This window comes from Myotis daubentonii, chromosome 10 (assembly GCF_963259705.1).
Source record: "Myotis daubentonii chromosome 10, mMyoDau2.1, whole genome shotgun sequence".
Classification (NCBI taxonomy): Eukaryota; Metazoa; Chordata; class Mammalia; order Chiroptera; family Vespertilionidae; genus Myotis; species Myotis daubentonii.
In genome coordinates, this window is record NC_081849.1 from 62773425 (window position 1) to 62786388 (window position 12964).

At 45.4% G+C, this 12964-nt stretch overlaps 1 protein-coding gene across 4 annotated transcripts in view; it reads left to right on the plus strand.

Annotated features, from left to right (window-relative positions):
* Positions 1-1101: 1101 nt before the first annotated feature.
* Positions 1102-12964, plus strand: part of PALS2 (protein associated with LIN7 2, MAGUK p55 family member) — a 69945-nt gene continuing 58082 nt past the window's right edge. For 2 of the 4 annotated variants that reach the window (XM_059712573.1, XM_059712572.1), the window contains exon 1: positions 1102-1384. The gene's annotated coding sequence lies outside the window, so the exon portion shown is untranslated. Of the gene's footprint in view, positions 1385-11017; positions 11041-12964 lie in introns of those variants that run through there. The other 2 variants (XM_059712576.1, XM_059712574.1) reach the window with 2 other exon arrangements.

Genomic DNA, 12964 nt, shown 5'->3' on the forward strand with positions numbered 1-12964 from the left:
AAATGCCTGCTTTGTGCAGGACGGTGCAACGTGCCCAAGAGAAGCCAGAAAAGGCTGCATGCTGGAGGTCACCTGATGTGACATTCCTCTCCTGTCAAGTTTTACTTGCTCTTTCTACAGTCACGATTTGAAAAGAATGCAGGAAACACCTTTCCTAAGATTTAAATAACATCCTCATCAAAAGCCCCCCCCCTCCCACCGGTCTGAGGGCTCACGGGGAGATCTTGGGGGATGAGGTAGATGTTAAGGGAATCCAAGTTCTCTGCTGGCCTCGCTGCTGCCCTGCACGGCTCAGTTCCTTTCAACGGAAAAATTAAATCTGCGCTCTCGTCGAAACGTGTCCTCAGGTTCACCACCTCCCCCGTCCCCCGTTCACCACCCTCCAGGCAGAGGCGAGGTGAAAGGGTGCAGAGCCCCCGCGGAGGCCTGAGAGCAGATGTTTGGGAGGGGCTGAGCGAGGGGTGGCGGGGAGTGTCCCGCACAGCCCGGAGTTGCTCGGGCCTCGGAGCTGTGAAAGGAGCCAGTGTCCGTCCATTTCCTCGGGTGTGAATCACGCTCCCCGGCTGGGCCTTTGGGAGAAAATTCGTGGACACCGTCGGCTGTGTAGAGACTGCCAAACACACATCTGAACCAGGGGCGTGGGGTGGGCGGGGAGAGGGGGGGGCGGGGGTCCAGAGGCCTTCCTCCCAGGTCTGTGTGTCCTTTGTGCCCGTGGCCGGCTTCCTGGAGTGTAAACTCTCGGGGAGGGCAGGGAGGAGCCTCGCTGGGGCCCAGGGAGCCCCCTGCCCATCCATGGATGCCGAGTGACAGCGCAATTGGGCCGGGAGGACCCGGCGGGTGTGGGGTGTGCCCGAGACCCCGCGCGCGCGGCGCCGCGCCAGGACCAGGGAGAGGCCGCGGGCGCGGGCGGCGCGGTCAGACCGGGGCGCCGTCTGCGGGCGCTCGGAGGGGCTCCGTGCACCTGGGCGCCGCGCGGCGAGGGGCGGGGCCGGCTTCCCGGAGGCGGCGGCGCCCCCTTGCGCCCGAGCGCGCGCTCCCCGGCGTCCGGCGCACGCGCGGGGCCGGGAGGGAGGGAGGGAGGGAGGGAGCGCGCCCCGGTGGCGGCGCGAGGAGCAGGCGGAGGGGGAGGAGGGCAACCGCGGGGAGGCCGGCCGCGCGCGTGGTGGCGGCGGCGGCGCGGGCGACCCGAGCCGAGGCGGAGTGGGGCGAGCGGGAGGGGCGGCGCAGGGGAGCGAGAGCCGCATTTCCCGTCCCCAACTCCGCGCCCGGAGTTTGTAGATGGGGCTGCGCGGCGGCGCCTGCGGCTGAAGGAGAGCGGCGGCGGCGGCGGCGGGCGAGAGGACCGGCGGCGGCGGCGGCTCCGAGGCGGCCGAGGTGCGAGCCGGTGAGTTGCCGGGGGTCCCATGTCGCTCGGGTAACGGTCTCCCCGCGCGCCGGGGTCGGGCGGGGGCGCCCTGTTGCTGGTCGCCGCGCGCCACGCGGGACCCGGGCCCGCCCCGCCCCCTCCGCACCTGGGCTCGGGCCGGCGGGGGCCAGGGAGTCGGGAGTCGGGGGCCGGGGCGCTGGTGCGGGGAGGGCTGCTCGGCGCTCAGGTCCGGCCCGCGTGGAGCGGACGCCTTCGCCGCGCCCCCGGCTCCCCGGCTCCCCGGCTCCCCGCGGGCGGGCGGGCTGGCGGGCGGGCGGCCGGAGCGCGACAACGTGTCTGGCGCATGCTGCCGGCCGCCGCGCCGGCTCTCCCCTCGCGCTCCCCGCGGGCCTGGCGGGGGCTGGGGCGCGGGGCCGGCCCCTCTGCGGCGGCCGGGCATGAATGGGGAGCCGCGGCGCGGCGGCGCGGCGGCGTTGGCCGCGGCTGACACCTTCGGGTCGGTCCGGAGAGGGCCGGCTCCTGGCTGCGCCTGGCCCGCGTCCCCGGGAGAGGGGGCTTTCTGCAACTCCGGCCGCCACTTCCCGGGCGCGAGACGCCGGGGCTTCGGCCGGAACGGCGGCGGTGGGCCGCGCGCACGCCGCTCCGGGGGCGGTCGCTGCCGAGGCGGTGCTTGGCCATCCTGGGCGCATCGATCTGGAGCCAGAAAGGTGCCTGGACTGGCCGCTGGGTTTGGGTGGTTTTTGGCTGGGTGCAGGGCCAGGAGGGAGCCCGTGGAGGGATCGGTGTGGTGACAGGATGTGGATTGGCTGGTGGGTGTATTTTTGCAGAAGGACTTTTTTAACACTTGGTGGGGAGTTGAGTCTCCATCTCACCGGCTCCTGGGATTTCAGCCCTTAAACTTCCATCAGCTGGGGCATGGCGTGCGTAAGGGAGGCTAGGGAATTGCAGGCTGGTGGGGAAGCTGAGAAGATTCTCCGCATTACTTACCAACAGCCTGTTAAGGTCAAGCTGGCCACGTTTTTTACTCCTTCCCACGCCTTTGGGGATTGTTGGAATGTTACTTTCTGCTTCCCGAATGAGGGTTCCGGTGGCTGGGAACATTGGAGGAGCGTTAACATGCTCCTCAACTGGAATATGACTTAGCAGCCATTTCTTCCCATGAAGTCTTTGAAATGGTCGTTTGGAAACTTGTGTATCGCGAATCTATTAGGCGAGGTAACACGCTGTTACCAATGCGGAGACCCTTGCGGGGCATGGGCATAACAGCACCAGCCCTCACAGAGTTATTGCTCGTTTTAGGCATCTACTGTGCAGTGATAAGGTATCCGGCCTGTTTATAGGCATGTCTTCTGAGGCCTTAATACAGTCAACAAAGAACTTTTATGAGTTGTGTCATTTTGAGGTCATTTGCATCTGGAATTTATCATATGCTTAAATACGTGTGTAAATATATGTTTGCAGAATGTGTTACTCTTTAAGGTCCATGTTAATTTAGACTAGGGTTACATAATGTACAAATGGTAATACTTTTAATTGCTCTGTTTTGTCCTATAGACACAGAATATATGAAAAAAATGTCCTTTTCTAATTGATGCCACCTTAATTCTTTTCCCACATAGACTTCCAAAATGATTTTTTTTTTTTTACATTCTAGATTAAATGAACACTGGAAAAATTAAGGTGCTTAAGCAAGTCTGGTCGCTCCATGCAAGACAGAATCATTTTTTGCTGTTCTCTAGGCCAACTGTTGGATTTTTAAAAAGGAATCCTATTTTTCTTAAACATTTGAGGGAGCAGTTTGCTTTTTTTTCTGAGTCTCATTTCAGGCTAAAATTATTCCAGAAGACTACACAGCTGGCTGCTGTCCCTGCCTTTCTTCCCTCTTAGCTGGAGTAACCAAGAAAATCATAGCTATGAGGCCCTGTCTGTTTATGTTACCTTATTTAAAAGCCTTTTAAAAAAATTGAAGTTTTTATTTATTGAAGGTTGTTTATATATTTCATCATTTAATAATGGATGGTTAGCAGAAGACAACCTATATTTTAATTAAAGGCCTTTCACATTTTTGACACCCAAGCTCTGTAAAAGTAATATCAGCAAATTATTGCTGGGAGTTGCAAGTAATACAGGGATAGTGCTATTCAAAGGATATCTAATTACAGAAACACCAAGAAAATAAATATTAAAAGAGGACCCATTTGTACTTTTGGACATCACTTTATTATAAATTACCTAGTTATAGGTAGTTTTTGAAAAGTAGTATTTTGCAAATTAGACATTAGGTTTATACTACTGATAATTTTCTTTTCCAAGGTGATTTATTTGGTAAGTGACTACATTTGTATCAGAACTCTACTTCAGGTGGGTGTGATTAACTTGCAAGCAATGTGCTGGTATTTCTTTCAGGAAGGACACCTGCCCATTAGGGTAAAACAGATATTGTGCTATTTGAGAATACTCTTTTTTTAAAAAATATATTTTATTGATTCTTTACAGAGAGGAAGGGAGAGGGATAGAGAGTTAGAAACATCGGTGAGAGAGAAACATCAATCAGCTGCCTCCTGCAACACTCCCCACTGGTTATGTGCCCGCAACTAAGGTATATGCCCTTGACCGGAATCGAACCTGGGACCCCTGAGTCCGCAGGCCGATCCACTGAGCCAAACCGGTTAGGGCAAGAATACTCTTAAGTTATTCCTTTTAAAAATTACATTGAGAACAATTCTGCTAGTTTTGTTTTACCTTAGCTTCTTGTCTTCCAAAAATCGTCTTCACATTTATGAATGTCATAAGAGCAGATTAGTGTAACAGATCTCCTTACTGATATGGTGCCAGCACTGAATTAAAGGTTTTATTTCTTCATTGTAGGGACCAGGTTCTGCTTAGAGTATTTTTGGTCAGCCTCACAGAAGCTGCAGCGATTCCCGGCTCTTTCTGTTATCTGTATGTGACCACTGGGGGGAGACTTTACAATTCAGGTACCACACCCCTCCCTCACATGCACCAGCTGCTAATCACCGGGGGCGCCTTGCCAAACTGCTGGAAATGTGTTGAGGAGGTTGCACTCAGAATCAAGTCTTGATCAAGGTGTGTAATGACTTTTATTTCGTTAGCTCACGTCACTCACACAGTACCTTTTTTACCTCCCTTTATAGATTGTGTTATTTTATTAGCAACAGTCTACTTTTTGGTCTGCCATTAAGTGGGCTACCTAAATATCTAACATAGAGAAAGAGGAGTTCATGCATACATTAGGGCTTTTAAAGATCTGACTTGACTGACATTTATCTTAGAAGCAGTGTCGGTTTAATTCCTGGCTTAGTATGCACAGATATTGGTTCTCTGGAAAGGTCTGGCGAGAACCTCACTCTCCTGTGGGGTGTACTCTATCCAACCTCTTTAAACCGCTTTGTCTCCTGTTTAAAAAGCTTTCAGAGGAGAGAGGTTGAAGCATCTCGTGTACTTAATTTCACCACGCAGGGAAGTTCTTCCTTATCATAGTAACAGAGATAGGATTTAAACTCGAAACTTTGTTGACCAGTAATCGGTGGCTATTCTGAAGTCAGAAGTCTCGTTTTCACTTTTTCTCATCTGACATTATTTTTTAAAAAAATATATTTTATTGATTTTAGACAGGAAGGGAGAGGGAGATAGAAACATCAATGATGAGAGAGAATCATTGATTGGCTGCCTCCTGCATGCCCCCCTACTGGGATCGTGCCCACAACCCAGGCATGTACCCTTGGTTGGAATCGAACCCGGGACCCTTCAGTCTGCAGGCCGTCGCTCTATCCATTGAGCCAAACCAGCTAGGGCCCATCTGACAGTATTTAACACTAGAAAGACTGAAACTTAGTATATACCTATGTTGCCCAAAAGCAGTCAAAATGACTGCATTGTGAAAGAATAATATCGGAGCACTCTTCACTTATGTTCCTTAGCTTTTCCAATAACTCACTTCTATTTGACATTTCTTTCATGAATTTAGGGCGCAAAAGAAATAAAATAAACAACTTATTAGAACAAGTATCACTGCATAAAGATTCGAATAACAAGTACTAGTTTAGCTTATTGAGCAACTGCAACTTACCAAGTATCGACAATTTATCATGTACTTGTATGTTATCATGTGACGGTAATCGAAAAAAAATGAAAACTATTATTTCAATACAGAGCCGAACTGGTCATATAAGAAATTTACTCAATTCAATAATAAGAGTCATTTGATTATTTAAAATTTCCCCAAGCAGTCAAAATGACTGCTTTTGGGCAATATAGGTATAACACATATATATATACCGGAAATGAAGGAGGGGGGAGGTAACTACAATTATTAATAAACGCATTTATATGTTGTACAAAAAGTCACAAAATTCTAAGACATTGTGTCCTTATATACATAATTGTTTTTCTAATTGAAATTAAAAAGCAGTCAAAATGACTTCCTTGGGCAATCTAGTGTTAACCATGTTAATGTCCAATTCAATAACAGTGAACTCAGTTAACAAAGATGCCTTGTTTACAGGAGTCTAGAACTTTTAATGGTCTTCCTTTCCAGCGGTTCTCAACCTGTGGGTCGCGAACAATGAAAATACATCCTGCATATCAGATATTTACATTACGATTCATAACAGTAGCAACATTACAGTTATGAAGTAGCAACAAAAATAATTTTATGGTTGGGGGTCACCACAACATGAGGACCTGTATTAAAGGGTCACAGCATTAGGAAGGTTGAGAACCACTGCTAGACCTTTGTACAGCCTTGTTCATAGTATATTCATTCGTAATAGAATAAACCAGATAGAATTTAAAATATCCTGTTATCCTAGATTCTTCTTGTTTCCTTTCAGATGGCTTTGATTTTGTTCTAAAATTTAAAAAAAAAAAATTCAAGGTGTATGAGAAGAGCTATTTTCTGCATAGGAAATGCTCATTCCTGGCTAATCTTAGGATTGTGTCAAATTCTTGGGGATGATAATTTCTAAAGACCTGGGTGTTAAAGTTGTCACTGATGTGAGGCTAAATGAAAATTAAAGATACTATAGTGAGTTCATAAAGCTCAAGTTATTTTCGAGTCCCCACGGCCTGCCCGTTTCTGTACCTGATCAGATCCCTGCCTACTTCACCACCTTACACCTTTCCTCTTGGGTCTGTTCCTCCTCTGCCGGCTCTTTCACACCCCCTTGTTCTCGGTGTTGCATCGACACTGCCCTTTTGTTTGTCCCTCGGGAGTGTCATGGCTTGTTTCTGACTTAGTACTGTTCCTTCTGCCCGCAATTCTCCTAAAACATTACGTGACTGGCTTCTTTTTGCCATTTCAGGTTCCCACTCAAATACTACCTTTTCAGACCAGCAGTATTATCTAACCACCCTTTCAAAATGACACTGTTCTCATTTCCCACCACCCCATTGCCTTTTTAATTTTTTTTTCTGTAGCTAGCACAACTGGAATTTATTTTATTATCTGTATGTTTTCTGTAGAACAGTGGTTCTCAACCTTGGCTGCACATTAGAATCACCTGGGAATCTTTTTAAAATCCTGATTTCTGGGCCTCATCCTCCGGAAATTCTGTTTCTTTGTTACTAATGTTGTGGCCCCAACCCATAACAAAGAAACAGAATTTCCGGAGGATGAGGCCCAGAAATCAGGATTTTAAAAAGATTCCCAGGTGATTCTAATGTGCAGCCAAGGTTGAGAACCACTGCTGTAGAATGTAAGCCCCATGAGAAAAGAGTGGTTTTATCCCTTCTGTTTAACGCCATAATTCAAGGACTTAGACCTGTTCCTGATACACAGCTACCGTTCAGTACACATTCCCCTTTAAACAACAACAGCTAAAAAAGCTTGAGGTTCTGTTCTTCCTGAGGTTTCGGTGTTAAATGTCCCTTTATGGAGTGAGCAGGTGGTAGTGGTGGTAAGTTGGCCAATTTTGGCTGTAACAGAATTCCACCTGGCTGGGATAAGCAGGAGGAGACATTTTTGGTAAAGATGCAGGGCGTGTCTAATGGAATCCAGCGGTTGTGAGTGGGGACTCCAGGGTCAGCACCGTACACTTGATCTCTCTGTTCCTCACAGTGCTTTTCCCTCATTTCTGCTCTTGCTGCAGAGCCCCCCTTCCTAGTCCTCTTAATGGGAAATTCGCCACCAACAGCTGCTGAGTTTTCCCGGGACTCACCCAGACAGCAGGAAACAGCCCTCCAGCACCTCTCCCTCCCTCTTCAGAAACGATGTATTATTAGAACGTGGTTTTTCTTGCTTATGACCATGTGAACTGGGATTGGAGATGCAACCCAAGTAGGTGCCCCAGCGATAATTAATATTCACACTTGACGACCCCCCAAAAAGCAAGTTTCCCTTCTCTTAAGTTTTGCTGGTATATGAGGTTGGAAGATCTGAAAAGCACGCTCCTGGTGATACTCAAAAGAAATGTTATTTCTTTTATGGAAGGCATGTACAATTTGGTTGAGGACAGTAAAACATATATAAAGGAAAGAAACAGTCAGTGAAAATAGCATGGCGATAATGCAGGAACTGAGAAAAATATTTGCAACTTGTAATACAGACAAAAGGCTAAGAATACCTATAAATTGATTTAAAAAAAGATCAACCATAAAGTGGGAAAAGATCATGAACAAATATTTCACAGAGAAGGAAACCCAAATGGTTCTTAAGCATATTTAAAGCTGTTCAACCTCACACAGATATAAATACCATAAATTAAAACTATGAGATACTGTTTTCACCTGTTAGATTGACCGATCAAAAAGTTTGATAATGAAAAAAAAGTTTGATAGTGCGTTTGAAGAGGATATAGACTAACAGGTGCTTCCTCATATTACTGGTGGGAATATAAATCGATAGAATTGTGATTGAAATTTCTGAAGAGTACTAAGGTAAATAGAAATACCTGGGAATATGCATAAATTGATGTAGGTGTTTGTGGGAGAGGAAAGAGCTCAAGTACCCACTTACATTTTTGAACACTAACTTGTGTTACTTTCATCTTGGCTTTAGTCATGAACCCAGGTGAGGGTAAAGGCAGCAAGTCATTGTGTCCATGCATCATCATCATCATCATCATCATCGCGTCCCTGTCCTTTTAGGATGGTGTTTAGTTCCCCTTTCCAGATCACCTCTTTTCTTCCCTAGTCCTGGTGGCATTTGTGTCTGTGTCACTGAGATGTCCATATACTTTGTATCTTTCAGAACCTCCACTTTGTTAGCTACTTCGTAGCCCTTAAGTAAAGATAGAAGTAAAGGAGCTTAGCTTACTAGCCTTTTATAGAGCCACTTCATAATTGTATGCTTTGGGAAATCCGTAAAAAATGATTTAGAATTTCACTTGTAAATGCGCTTAGGATTTTATTACAATAAATGGTCAATAGAGCAGTTTTATAAGTTATTATATAGTATATTAATGGAACTTTACTTTTATATGGTTCCTTTGTTTTATAAAATATTGTTAGCTCTTAGTTGGGTTGGATAAATGTTGTGAAAAGGTGGGGAGAACAGCTGAAGATGAATGGAACTTTTCTAGAAAAAACTGTTGGAAAGTGTGAGGTAAAGGACACTGAGCAGATCAAGGGCCATAAGTTTAGGAGAGGAAAAGTGAAGGGTTTAGTTAAGGGACAGTCTGTGGTGAGGCTACGTCTTGGGAGGAGTTTTAACCTAGGAAAATGCTAAGCTGATTTATTTGAATACATACTTTGAAGATACAGCATATAGTTAGTGATGTTTTTGTTCTGTAGGTCATTTTTACCGGGAACTGACTTGGTACAGGGCTTCTCCACTTAAGGGGCCATCAAAATCTTTTAGAGCAGCCCTGTGCCACAGGGTTCTAATATAGTAGGTTTGATATGGGGCCAGAGCATGCTTATATTTTTAAAGTCCCCAAGAGCCAATACTTGTAAAATAAAGAGTCCTATAAATATTCTGTTCTATAGCCAAATCAATCAGCATAGCTTGTAGGGTTCTGCACCGTTTAGGTAACTCAAACCCTAGAACTTGGTGTGTCTCACCATGGTCTCTACTCCAGCCAGGTTGGCACCTGTACAAACATCTAGTCGATTCCCATTGCTTTGCCCAGTTCCATACTCTTCTTTGCCCTCGTGTTTCTTCTCTGCTAATAAGTGTTCAGGCTCGCCTCCGCCCAGAAGCTGTCATGCCGGTCGCATCCACAGTTTACCTCTTCAGTACAGGACAGATTAGAACAGAACACATAACTGCACGTACAGTACACATCATATAAATGACTGGTTTGTGTGTTTTCACTCATATGAACTTGGCGCATATGTGCCTGGTTTTACTGTTGAAAGCCCTTATTTTTTCCTCTGGATGGGAAGGGCTTGGAGCTTAGTCATAGTTGTTACTACCAAACTCAGTATATCTCATCTCCAAAACAGGGATGTAATGTCTCCTTTATGGGGTCGGTTTAGAATTTTAATTGCGTAGCATAAGTGAAGTGTCTCGCGGAGAGTTTGGTACACTACGTCTTCAGTGAGTGTCAGTATCCTTTCCTTCTCTTACTGTCTGGTGAGGGTTGTGTACAGTGGGTACTATTTGTTGAGTAAACATGTTTTCGTTTGCTCAGTTCATAACTGTCACTTTTTTTCTGTCCAATATAAGAGCTGTTTTATTTTTTAAAAGACCTTTGCTTTTAAAGTAGTCCAATAAATTATGTGCTGTTGAATAAGGTTATGTCTTATTTTTACATGACATTTCAGTGTGTTTAAAAAGCAAATTAAATATTGGATGGAAAGATGACTATATGACCTCAAAAATTTCTCCCAACATAATCTAAAGATTTTTAAGAAATTCACACAGTCCCAGTTTTTCCTCCTGCTCCCCTCCCTAAAAGACTACAAAAGTAAGTGGTGTTTGATAATGTAGCATTTTATTTTGAATGAAGAAAATTACGATACTTACTGCCCTGCCGCTGTGGCTCGGTTGGAGTGTCGTCCTGAACACCAAAAGGAGGCCGGTTTGATTCCTGGTCAGGGTCCATACCTGGGTTGCGTGTTCGATGCTAGGTTGGGGCACGTGCGGGAGGGAGTCGATCAATGCTTCTCTCACACATAGGTGTTTCTCTAAAAAAAAAAAAAAATTTAAAGAAAATAAAATGACCAAACTTTCAATATGTTTATAATGGTCCATTATCACATGCTGTGAGAGGAATCCTGTACTCTTCTGAATGAATGTGGCTGTCTGCAAGTGGATTTGTCCTTTTATTTTACCTAGAATATGCATGTTGGTGTATCTACAGGGTGGGGCAAAAGTAGGCTTATAGTTACGAATATGCAAAACATAGTTTATTCTTATATTACAATTTATTGTTGTATTATTTTCTATAGGAACAACTGTAAACCTACTTTTGCCTCACCCTATATAATAAAACGTTTTACGGAAAACTTAGCATTACAGAAATAAAATGATTTGCCTTTATTGTTGTTAATCCTCACCCGAGGATATTTTCCCATTGACTTTTTTTTTTTTTTGATTTTTTTTATTTTAAGGGAGAGTGGAAGAGAGAGGGCGAGACAGAGAGAAACATACAATCGGCGTGGGAGAGACAGAGAGAAACATACAATCGGTGTGAGAGAAACACATCTATTGGTTGCCTCCTGCATAAGCCCCAACCAGGGCCCCAGTGGGGGAGGAGCCTACAACCAAGGTATGTGCCCTTGACCTGAATCAAACCTGGGACCCTTTGTCCACATGCCGACACTCTATCCACTGAGCCAAACTGGCTAGGGCTCATTTGCCTTTCTGTTCATCTATTAAATAACCTTCTATCTGGGACTTTGGTATAAGAAACTTGGGTAACTGAGTTAAATTTAACTCATGGAAGTTGCTTATTTTAGAAATTAAACAATAGTTATGCACATTTTTATATAAGTTGATTCAGATGTCTTTCATTTTGAAAACTAGTAATCTTTTGGAATGGGGATAACTGAAAAAAATTTAAAGCACGTTTTTAAAGAAGGTTGGAACACCACGTGAGGCAAATAGGTAGCGTTGTCACAGCATGCCCATGCCATCCGCAGCACTAGGTTCTCGAAAACCCCATGGTAGAGAGATTTTCCCTGAAGGAATTTAGGATGTTATGGGGAAAAGAGAGTTCCGTAGCCTGAGATTGTGAATGAACGTTTAAAAATCCTTACAAACTTTTAAATGTTCACCCAGTTAATACATTAAGTAAAATATGTTAAACAGATAATGACAGTTAATGCCGTTCAATTTGGAAATACCAGGCACTTTACAGTTAGTTTTCATTTACACTACTTTCCGGATTTCCACCCTGGTGGGGGGGTGGGGGGGGGCCGTGGGTGGCGGGGCGGCGGCGGTTGCTCATACATTATAAGAAGCTCTTGTTAGGTAAGGTGTCTTAGAGCCTTTCTTCTTTCCACTTAGAACAGTGGTTCTCAACCTTCTGGCCCTTCAAATACAGTTCCTCATGTTGTGACCCAACCATACAATTATTTTCGTTGCTACTTCATAACTGTAATGTTGCTACTGTTATGAATCGTAATGTAAATATCTGATATGCAGGGCGGTCTTAGGCGACCCCTGGGAAAGGGTCGTTCGACCAACCGCTGACTTACAAGATACTGACTCCAACTGATGGTTCCAGCGGTGGTTCTAGAGATAGCATAACTTGGATGTTTGAGAGTTAAAAAAAAATAATGTTTTAGTAACCTTTATTTAACTCACTTGGCTTACTACAGCCAAGTGGGTATTTATAGTTCCTCCACTCATGATAATTTCAGCAGCACTCACTCCTCAGAACATAGCATAACGGAACACTGACTTGGCTCTGTCTGTCTTTCTCATTCTCATCTCCTTCCTCTTCTTCGCAACAGACTATTCCAGGTTGAAGGATGGAAATTTGTCCGTCTCTGCTTCTAAGAGTGCACTGCAAATATCTTCTACTCCTACTCTGCTATCTCTTTATTTCCCTTTTCTTTCATCTTCAGTTCCCTCTTTCCCAAGATATCTCCGTAAAGAGCAACTTAGAATTTGTAGAAATTCTCACCAAAAGTAAATCTGTGTATATAGCAGAAATTCATATATAAAAAGGGTTACTTTGTGTAGTGTATTTGAGGAAAGAAATCTTTGTATCCCCTAAGCCAGTGTTCAGCAAACTGCGGCTCACGAGCCACATGCGGCTCTTTGGCCCCTTGAGTGTGGCCACGAAGTTTCAATCACACTGTACGTGTGCACCCGCACGTGGTATTTTGTGAAAGAGCCACACTCAAGGGGCCGCAGTTTGCTGACCACTGCCCTAAGCCAAGTATTGTCCCATGATCATAGGTGATGCTTAATACTTATCCTATCTAATAAAAGAGAAACATGGTAATTAGCGTACGACCGCTACCCTTCCCATTGGCTAATCAGGGCGATATGCAAATTAACTGCCAGCCAAGATGGCGGCCGGCAGCCAGGCAGTTGACGTGAACAGGGAGGCTTGCTTGCTTCAGTGACGGAGTAACCCAAGCTTCCCTGCCTGCCTTGCCGGCCTCTCAGCTGCACTCTAAGCAACATTGAACAAATATAGAAGCTAAACAAAACCCCAGGCTTCAGCCAGCAGGACTGCA